We start from the raw sequence: 11,314 nt of genomic DNA, 5'->3' as shown, positions 1-11,314 counted from the left end.
CTCCCCAGGTCCTTTTCACTCCTTACACACAAGAAGACCAACAAGATCCTTGATTCTAGATCAGCAATGCACAAAGTGTGGCATCTGGTTCAGCAGAATCTGTCAACCAGGAACTTCCTGGAAATGCAGATTTTCAGGATGTACTATAGACACAGTAAATCAGAATTTCTGTGCTTGCAGCCTAATTAACAAAACCTTCAAGTGATTCTGGTGTATGCTCAAGTTTGAGAACCACTGGTCTAGAGGATGCAACTTTCAGAGGTCTCTAGGTAAACATGAGAAGAGTAGTGCCATCAATGGTAATCCCCTTACCTACAGTTTCATTTTTCATGGTTTCAGTTAACCATAATCAATTGTGGTCTGAAAATATCTGGTGAAAATTTCCAGAAATAAATAATTCATATTTGAAATAACTCTTATTACCATATATTGTTATTATTCCTATCTTATTACTAGTTACTGTTTTAATCTCTTGCAGTGCCTAACTTATACATTAAAGTTTATCACAGGTATGTATATATAGGAGAAAACAGTATGGGTTTAAGTACTATCTGCAGTTTCAGGCATCTATGGAATGTCTTGGAATGTTCTCCCATAAATAAGGAAGGACTACTATAAGTTATAAAAATTTCAAAGACATAACAAATATCCAAGAATTCAATTAGGTTTTATAGTATGTGATGGAATTATTTTATTCCTGGGCTTAATATTTTTCAAAATCATAATTATTATATTAATGAAACTAAATTTTATTTTTATTACATGTCATATAATTGAAATTATTCAAAAGTATATATATGGGGACTTCCATTTTAAAAATGAAAGTCTGTTCTGAGGTTCCTTGTTTGTTCAGATGGAGGGTGTTAACAGGAGAAGGTCAATGCAGAAGACACTTGCAGTCTCCTTGGGGTACTTCACAACCTTTTCTCCCTTCTTGAACTTCCAGTTTGAGTGGTCCCTTTCTTGTTCTCCTTCAGCTAATTGGTCTTCCTTATTTCCTGCAGAAATTCTTCGAGAGACTGCCAGAAGGCTGAAGTGAGCACTTGTGTGCTAGGACCTGCGCGTCTGTCAGCCCTCCTGGACTCAGTGGGACCTCACACTCTGCTTCCTTCTATGATGAGTGAACTTGTGCATGGGTCCCAACCCTGTCGCACAGCCTGTAACCCCTCTCTATTGCATCACTCCCATTTTCACATGAACACGCTGCATTCACCTTTATAAAACAAAGGCAAAAACCTCTTTTACCCTGTATCCTCCATATCTTTCTCAATCTTTTGTTCCACTTTGTTCCTACCCCATTTACAACAAAATTCTTCAAAGAAATTATTTCAACTCATGATCTCTCCTTCCTGTCTTCACAATCTCATTTTTAAAAGTATTTTTTAGTTGTTGATGGACCTTTATTTTATTTATCTGTATGTGGTGCTGAGATGGAACCCAATGCGTCACATATGCTAGGCAAGCATGCTGCCACTGAGCCACAACCCCAGTCCCTTAGCAGTCTCTTTTGAAGGCCCTCCAACCCAGCTTTTGTCCTCACTACTCTACCAAAACTATGCTTCCTGGATTACCACTAGCCTCCACATTGAGAATAAAATGGCCTCTTCTCCATCCGTAGGTTCTAACCTCTCTCACATTGGCACATATACTATACTCCCTGTATCTTTCTTTACTTGCCTTCTACTTTCTCTATTTTCTAAGTTTTTCTCTATTTCAGCCATTCTTTCTCATTCCCCTTTGCTGTGTCTCTCTCACCTTCCCCCTAAACTCCAGACACTGAGGGCTGCACAAGTTGCCCTTCCATCTCTCCTCTTCTCCATTTATTACCAGGACTTAACTCACTGTGAATTTGCTATCAAGATGACGTCAGATTTGCATCCTCAGCTTTGACTTTCTCCCTGATCTAGGCCAGTCCTGCATAACATTTCCACTCACTGTCTAAAGGGTATCAAATCTCTCCAGTCAAAGACCACCAGGAACACGCAGGAGTCCCAGCTAGATAGCACCAGCCCAGTTCCCATTTGTCACAACCTTCTCCCTAAGCCATACCACAATCATTTCTCACTTAGACTATCACATGGGCCACACCACTCAGCTTGCTTTGACCCAGGTTCACTTAAAACTCTCTTCCCCATACAGTACTTGGAGTGATTCTTTTAAATGTAAGCCAGGTTCTCTTGTTCTGCTACTTCAACCTTCTGATGGCTTTTCTTACACTAGTAACAGAAGACTAAGGCTGTGGCTGGCAAGGCTCCCTGGATCTTTGTGCATGTGGACCCTCTGACCTCATTTCCTCTCTTCCTTTGTTCAATCTGCTGCAGTTCTGCTTGCCTCCTCTACTCCCCAGACACACCAGGAGTGCTGCATCTGCTGTACTCTCTTTGTTCCTATTTTCTTCTTCCAGGTCCCACACAAATCCCCCTGCCCCTTCCCTCATTTGTGTTTGTTCCCTGTGCCTTTCCCTGATCCCCCATCTAGTTACCCTTTGATGTTCACCCTCTTGTTTATCACAGCACTTCTCTCCACTTGACCTATTTTTTGTTTTGCTCCCTGTCTGTCTCTTCTAGCTTAACTAGAAGCTCCTTCTGAGTTGGGACTATGTTGTTCACAGCTGCACGGAAGCATTGCCTGGCATAGGGTAGAATATCAAGGAATAATGTTAAGGCCTAAATATTTCTGTTTCTCAGATGCACTTCTTTGATGCACTGGAGAAATGTGATAGAAAGTTTGACTTTGGAGAGGAAAGGGCCTCATGAGTACAGAGGGTGAGGGAAGGTGGCATGGTGTAGTGGGCTGGAGCCAGGACTCCAGAGTTACAGTGCAGGATGGGCCTAGTGGAGTCAGGGCAGCAGATTCAGTGCCTGTTCTCTAGAGACCAGCTGAACAGTCTTGGGCAGAGGAGCCACACTTGTCTTGGGTCTCAGTTTCCTTCTCAGTAATTTAAAACTCAAGTGATTATGAAGATGCTACCAAACATTTTTATATATAGGTTAATAAGTAGAACTAAGATCTCATCTGCATTTTCCTTTACACTTATGCTCCTCTTCTCTACCTGCTCTCAACCTCTCTCCCTCCCCATCTCCTACAAATGTGTAGGCACCAACATCACCTATTCCAGGCTTCATATTCCTGGTTCTTGAGTCACTTTAACATATATATATTTTTTCTGTTCTGCCAGTGCCCCAATCCATCATGATTGTTGGTTGTTAATTTTTTTTTCTAAAATCCTACTAGACTTGCAGCAACCCTTCAGCTCTCTAGTTTATAACTGAATTGTGGTTATCTCCTTTCCCCTTAAATTCATCTAAATGCAGTAGGCATAAGTCATTAAGTAAGAGGAGCTTTTATTACCTCGGTCCTTGCTCAGTCTCCCTAGTAATAACTAATATTCTCCATCTAAATACGATTACTTCCTTTCATGCTAGTGGCCTGTCTCAGCATCCATCATTCTTTCTTCTCTCCAAGTGTCTCTAATGAGTTTAGAGGTACTTTGCCACCTCCATCACGTTGCAAACTCTTGCCTCTGTGCTTTTGTGCATATTAATTTCTCACCTCCTTCAAATTTAAAAATACAACAAATTCCTTTAGGAAGACTTTAATTGGTTTTAGCAATTCTTAGTGTCCCCCTTCCAAGGTTCCTATTAGTGTGGGGATTTTTGTCCAGCTGGGTTATAGTCTTGCTTTGTCCCTTCCCTGTCCCTTCATTCCATGCCCATATTTCTCCCTTTTGAAATGGGAATGTTTATTTTATGCCACTGTATACTGGCTATCTGCAACTTACTTTTTATCTTTAGAGGGGCTCATAGCCCACAGTTGGCCTTGAATCTCAGAGGAGTCCTTGGGCTTGGACTTTTGAAAAATGTTGAAACTGTTAACACTATGGGACACTCGGAGACAAACTGAAGGCATTTTGCATTGTGAAGTGGACATGAGCTTTTGGGAACAAGGTTGAAATGTTATGGTTTGAATTGAGGTGTCCCCCAGAAGCTCCTTTAATTCAGAAATATTCAGAGCTGAAATGATTGGACTATGACAGCTATAACCTAATCAATTCATTCTAGTTTGAGTGGACTAAGTAGGTGTTATTTGTAGGTAGGTGGGTGTGGCTGGAAGAGGTGGGTCACTGGGAGGCGTTCCCTGGAAGGGTGCATCCCCTTCCCTGACCCACTGCTTCCCGACCCTGCCATAGCTAAGCAGCTTTCCTTCACTGGGCCCTTTCCCCATGATGTGTTGCCCTATCCTGGGTCCAGAACGATAAAGTTAACCATCTATGAACTGAGATCTCTGAAGCTGTGAGCCCCCAGTAAACATTTCCTCCTCTAAGTTGTTCTTGTTAGGTGTTTTGATCACAGCAATGCAAAACGTGATCATTGCCGAGTGTAATATCTGAGATGTCAGCATATTCCTCTATAGCCATGTTCTCATGGAGATGGTTGGTCTCTGCTGCTGCACTACTCCTAAAGCAGGGTAACCCCACCTGGAAACCCTCTTCCCTTCATGCCCTGAACATTACTGCCATCCTGGCTCCCCTCTACACTCCTTCTACAAGCTCTATGAGTATTCTGATGGTCTTGGACTTGAGGAAACACAAGACAGAAAGTGATCTCTCTTACATTTTGCCCAACCTATGAGCTGGATATTTGCTTAAGCAAGAGGAAAGGAAAGGGGAGAGGTAGAAAAAAATTACAATCAAATATTATCTAGTCCCAAGAATAGGGGACAGCTTTTGCTAAGATACAAAATTATCCCCTACATTATTTGAGGTGGATATGTAATGGAGAGTTTATTTTATTCCACTTGAGATAGATACAGTCTGGCTCTAATAAATCTTAAATGACATTATGGGAAACTTATCCATTTGTAGTTGGCCTCACACTTGGAAAAGATAAGAAGTATACTCTAGCATAAGCTGAGAAATCCATATAAGAATTAATTTATCAGACTCTTTTTACATCTATGACATAAGGGATTAAAAAATATAGAATGAACAGTTGAGACACCGAAGGTTAAACTTTGCCTTTCAAATTCACAGGAAATTTGTCTTGGTTTAAGTGATAATTGTGCTCAAGGATCTAGACAGCTGAAGGCAAACCTTGCTGTGTGCAAGAAAAAAAAATAATATGGAATAAGAAATGCTTATCCATAAAGTGGGGATTATATTCTTTTTTCATATGCTAAAAGCCAACCCTTGGAATGATGTGGGAAAACACACATATATGGTCCTGAACTTACAATGGGATCACATCCCAATAAACCTGTTATACTACCTATAACCTGTGATGAACATGAAAGAAGAAATTCTCATCACAGACATGGTTTCCTAGCATAAAGGAGAAACAGTTGTCAATACTATAACAGTCAAGGGAGAGAGACACTAAGTGATTCGCCTAGACTTCCTGCCTGTGTGCCAGAGTGAAAAGTGTCCAGGATTCTGAAGCAACAAAGGTTACTTTGTTTTGAAGCTCACAAGGTGTCACACACCTATTTAAAACTCAGATAGTAGTATTTTTACAGTTCACTTTAAAAAGGATAATGGCTTTCTGTCCATCACAAAATAGGAGTTCTAGTCCAAATCAAATTGTAAAACAAAACAGAAGGCATCAAAGGACATGTAAAATGAATTCAACTTGAAATTGTGAAAGGGAAAGATGAATTTGAGCTGACACTGTGAGGAAAGGTTTTATGGAAGAGCCAAATATTGAAGACTATTTGAAAAGGCATTGAGTGAGGAGATATATATAGGTGGGGAAATGGTGTCATAAAGAGAATAAATGTGACATTTGTGAAAAGTGGTGTCATCTCACAGTGTTTCCTTCTTACTCAACACCCAGCATCACACACTGCCTGTTAGTGTTAATGCAAACAACACTTTTGCTCTGGTCTTTAATATGCAAACAGGTTTACATTTGATTCATATTTTAAACTGCTAGGTGGAAGGAGCTCTATTCTCATTTTATTTTCCCTTAATCCTCGATAAAAATGTCTTGCACATAGAGTGAGAGCCTAAATAAATGCCATTTCTCACTGAGGAAAGGGGAGAGGTACAAAAAAGTCCCTTGGAAACTTTCCAAGTTATTGGGGATACACAACAAGACTATTCCTATTACAGAATTATAGGTCGTGAGAGGTCCCAGCCATGCCTCTTTAGCACAGAGCTGGCCTCCTAAGCAACACACCTACTCTTGTGATTCTTTATTTACCACTTTCTTGGGTTAGATTACTTAAATTCTCTGCACTTCCATTTCATCACTGCTAAGTGCAAATGATTATAATACTATTTACTTTGAAGTGCAATGAAAACTGCTTTATGGAGAGCAGTGAAAATTTCAGTAAAATCAAGATTGGGTCTCACAAGCTGCTAGATATAGGAGGTGAAGACACAAGGTTTATAGACACTCAAGAATGCAAGCAAAAACTGTAAAACCCTTGGGCCTTGGAGAAGACAGAACCTCAGCACAATCCTGCCCAGGAAATGCCAGTTCATTTACACAGTAACTCCTCATCCTCAACTTAAAAATCTTCGGAGCAGCTGTGCATTTTCTTTGTTTGCAAAACTCAGTCCAGCTCCCTCTTGACCCACTGTGCAGTTTGGCAGTTTGCTCCACATTCTGTTCATACCCTTCTCGCAGAGAGAGCCTCCCTGTGAGACATTAGGCCCTTCCCACTCCAGGCAAGCACTGGGGATGCCTGTGGGAACCTTAGGAGCTACTTTGCCCAGTTTCCTCCATGGGTCTTTTTCTTCTTGGAATCTCTTGACTTTCCACAGCTCTCTTCACTTCTTATTTCTCCCATTTGAGATTGAAGCAATCATTTTTATCTTTTTTCTTTATGCTCTGCAGTTATACACTTAATAAATGTTCTGTTCTGCTATTTAAACTCAGCTACACTTTCCTAGTCATTTTAAAGATACTATCATTATCGATCTTTTCACATAATATTATCATTTATTTATTGATATGCCCAGTGAAATGCACAGACAGTAAAAAAAATATTATTGATTGATATGAAATGTGTTAGCTATATGGTGTTGAAGAATAGAGAGACGAGACCTTCAATAAACAAACACAGGTGGGGCGAACTATAAATAAGTAACTAGTCTCCAAAGCACAAAAAAGCAAAACACTGTGGCAAAGTGTAATAAGCATTATCTGCATGCAGCAAAAATAGTAATTCATTCAGTACCACATATAAATAATAAATAAAATAAAGGTCCATTGACAACTTAAAAAAAATTTTTTTTAAGATTTTAAAAAATGCAATTCATCCAGCCAGAGGCAGATTCTACTTTTTTAGAATTCTGTTGCACAGTGAGAAATAAAAGAAAGAACATCAACAGATAAGCAGAATTCACATGACTATTTAGTTTACTGGAGAATGACTGAAAAAAAATATATTTGCTCTTATGAAAGAAGTTGTCTAACTTGTAAAATGAGTGCATTACACTACAGGATTACTAATGACCCCTCTTACTTCCATATGCCTAATGTTCTTTACTTAACTGGAACAATAGATACTATCAAATTGACATTAAGATCACAATAATATGCTCTTAATTTTGCTTCTTTCACACAAAAGAAAAGCAACAAAAAAGATGGGAATTAAACAGAAATTTTTTAAGCACTAAAAGCACAGAACAAATGAAAGAAGGAAGAAAGGAAGGGAGGGAAGAGAGAAAGATAATCTGAAATGCTAACATGAGACTTGATGGAGGTAACCATCATTTGGGACCTATGGGACTTAGTTTTCTCTGTGTTTGTCCAGCATTTCACTCTTATGGCCTTCTCTGCAGACATTCTGGGACTTGGTTCTACAGCATGATCACCTGTAATCTATTGAGAGGAACTGGAGCTCAAGCCTGTTCCCGTACACTCCAGATGGCATAAGTGGAGTGAGGAGAACGGGATATGATAAAGATGATAATGGTGATAGTGATGATAACCTTGACGATGAGGAGAAAGTCATTCCAGACCTTCACATTCAAAGTTATTCACTTATATTCCAAATCAATATTTTCCTGGTTAACTGAGGGAAAAAACAGTTTTGCCATCACATTATGGAAATCCAGCAATTTAACCAAGATGTCCATGAATGTTTCTACTAGTGTGTATTCCAAAATTTCTACCACTTTCAGATAAATTCCTGTGAAGAAACAACAAAAGTTGTATCTTGGTCCATGTGGACTGCTTTGACAAAATGCTGTTCAGTGGGTGACTTTTAAGAACAGGAATGTATTTCTCATAGTTCTGGAGGCAAGTCCAAGATCAAGATGCCAGTCAATTTACTGACAGCAGCTTCTTACTGTTACCTCATATGGGGGAAGATGTGAATAAGCTCCCTTGAATCTATTTTATAAGGAGACCAGACCTGTCATAAATGTCTACTTTCATGGTTTAATAACTTTCCCCAAAAGGTCTACTTACCAATGCCATCATCACAGGGGTCAAGACTTCAACATATAAATCTTGAGGGGACACAAACACTCAGACCATAGCAAGTTGGCTGCATAGACACCACTTGATCACGTACCATTCATAACCTTATGGGTCCCCCGACAATCCATTGCTAGGAACATACATCTTGTTCGGAAACACTATGCTCATGGCTATTGAAACACAATGCTATTCCTCATTGACTAAACCTTTTGTAAGAGATATGAAATATATCACATTGCTTCTCTTCTCAGCATTCAGGTAAAATGCTATGGTCTGAATGTGGTTTGTTCCCAACAAACTCATGTTGAGGCTTGATCTCCAATGCAAGATAGTAGCAATGGTGGGGCCTTTTAAAGGAATTTGGGGTCATGAAAGATCTGCTGTCATGAATGGGTTAATGTATCTGTCTCAGGAATGGAGGTTTCTGCAACAGTGGGTTACTATCAAGTAGATCATCTCCTTAGGTTCCTCTCTTCCACACACCCACTTCCCTTCCACTTTCTGCCAAGAGGCCCTTACCAGAAACTGAACAGATACTAACATCATGTTCCTGACACTTGAGAACTGTGAACTCAGATAAACATCTTCTTTTTATAAATTATTCAGTCTCAAATTCAACAGAAAATTTAGATGCAAATAGAAACTGAACTGTTTTTCTCCTCGACACCTAGGTAGAAGTTCTCCCTTTTCTGTCTGTTATTACCTATTCCCTCTAGTTTAGGAAACATCTCTTAGGTCCTAGTTCAAGGAGTACACCACAGAAAACTCTGTCCCCATTCTCCCTCCAGAGTTTATTGTTGTCTTGTTCAGTCACTGTACATTGCATGAACCTGTGACACACTATATTACATTTATTTATTTACACATTAGTCTTTTCCAATCATGGTAAGCTCCTTGAAGTGAGGGTCCATATATGACTGATATCTGACAATATGTATCCCTAGCAATTAGGTGTCTGAAAAAGTACCTCTTTCAAATATTTCTTTAATAAAATGAAAACATTGGTTTTATTGACACACCACTCTTTTTCCAAGTAGAAGGCAAGAGAAGCATCCTTCACATTGGAATATTTTAAATATTTCAGATTTCATGCATTAGATTATTCATTGCATATAATCTTAAGAATAAAAGTCAAAAGCATAAATAAAACCAAAGAAATCAAAAGCATAATTTAAAAATAAAATAACAAAAATCACTCCGGAGAGACAATGAATTGCATGAGAAGCTGAATTTGTCTATCAATAGCTCAGGTGATCACAAATGGGTCCACTCTGTGAAAGGGTATATTGCAGAAGTCAAGCTGGCCTCTCTACTTTTATAATTTTCTATTGCTTTGCATTAAATCAGATTTATGTATGTAACTTAGTTATTATCACCTTTTACCAGAAGTCTTCAATACCACCCACAAATTGTTTAGGCATCAGGGAAATGAATTATTTTGCTTGAAAACCATCAAAATACAGAAAACATAAAGTTTGTATAAGGCATCAGAGTGCAGCTTTGTCATGTGTTTTCTTTTTCAGTTGGTTATTATTAACTGTTGCAATTATTATTACTGAAATAATCCCAAAAGATTACAATATGATTAGGACCAAAAGAATAAATGTTGTAGCAAATATATTGGCTGCTTATGGAATAAACTTCTACTCCACAGCCAACTTTTTGCTGTACACTATGTTGTGCAATAAAATAAAAGTCCCCCAAAATGGACACAGGCCTTCACTATCTTTTTGGATTAAAATATAGCATCATTCAAATGACTTTTGGTATGTGTTCTACTTTATCTTCATTATGAAGAGAAAAAAAAATTTGGATATGGGCTTTGGAGAAAATTATAGCCTCATCAGGACACAAATAAATTACATATGGCCCATTAAAATCCATCAGTGCAACTCAGATAACATTTATTTATTGTTCGTTGTTTTAAAGGTTTATAGTTATTTTCCAGATTTCGCTGCACTTTACTTACCCTCATTTAAAATTCTTTTTCTGTGGTGAACTGTCTGGTTTAAGTTTTATTTCCATTATTTTCCTCCTGAAAGTTAAATTCTAAAATGTTGTTATTTGGCATTTGCCACCAGATCTTTATCACAGGTTGGCTATTAGAATGCGCTAGGATTGCCCCTGGGCTCTATGACACTCCCTTGGATGTACTTTGTTGATATACGAATGTTGAGGGGAATAAACTTTATCAAGATATATTTATAAAATGGCACTGTGTTCTATTCCAAAGAAAGTCAAATAAGGGACAAGCCAAAATCTATGTCACCCAAATATTCCAATATTTTGAAAAACACTTAAAAATTTTTATACACTAGAACCAATTTGGGGGGGTTTATCTCACATAATTAAGCTGCAAAGGTGAGTTTATTTGCTGTATGAATTTTCCCATCTGTCTTAACATATTGCAGAGGTATGAAAGCCATTTATTGGTCAAAAGCTGTTAAAAAGTGAAATATATTTCCAAATGTCATAATGTGTTGTGAGGCATGCAAGCACAGGATTTGGAGGCAGGCAAATGTTAATCTGCAGTTTATCAGCTAAGTTAGTCACAGTTTTCTCATCGGCTACATGACAGTAATAATAAATATCTTGGGAGATTATTATAAAGATTAAATTGAAAAAAATAAATGTATGAAAAAGTGACTCTGTAGTGGTAGAATCAATAAGAATGATAAAAGTAATGTGGGAAGAAAGGTGAACATATACACAAATAGAAATTGATTTTTTCATCTCAGAACTTGATTATATGCTTTAAAATTAACACAATTTTTTGGTAGCAAGAGTAATGATGGCAGCACTGTGCTGGTGAAGATGGTGCACCATGAGGGTGATGTGGGGGGAGATGATGGTGGGGGGTAACCATTATTTTGTTGATGGGC

The sequence above is a fragment of the Urocitellus parryii genome, chromosome 8, assembly GCF_045843805.1.
Source record: "Urocitellus parryii isolate mUroPar1 chromosome 8, mUroPar1.hap1, whole genome shotgun sequence".
Lineage (NCBI taxonomy): Eukaryota > Metazoa > Chordata > Mammalia > Rodentia > Sciuridae > Urocitellus > Urocitellus parryii.
Note: the sequence above shows the minus strand (reverse complement) of the source record.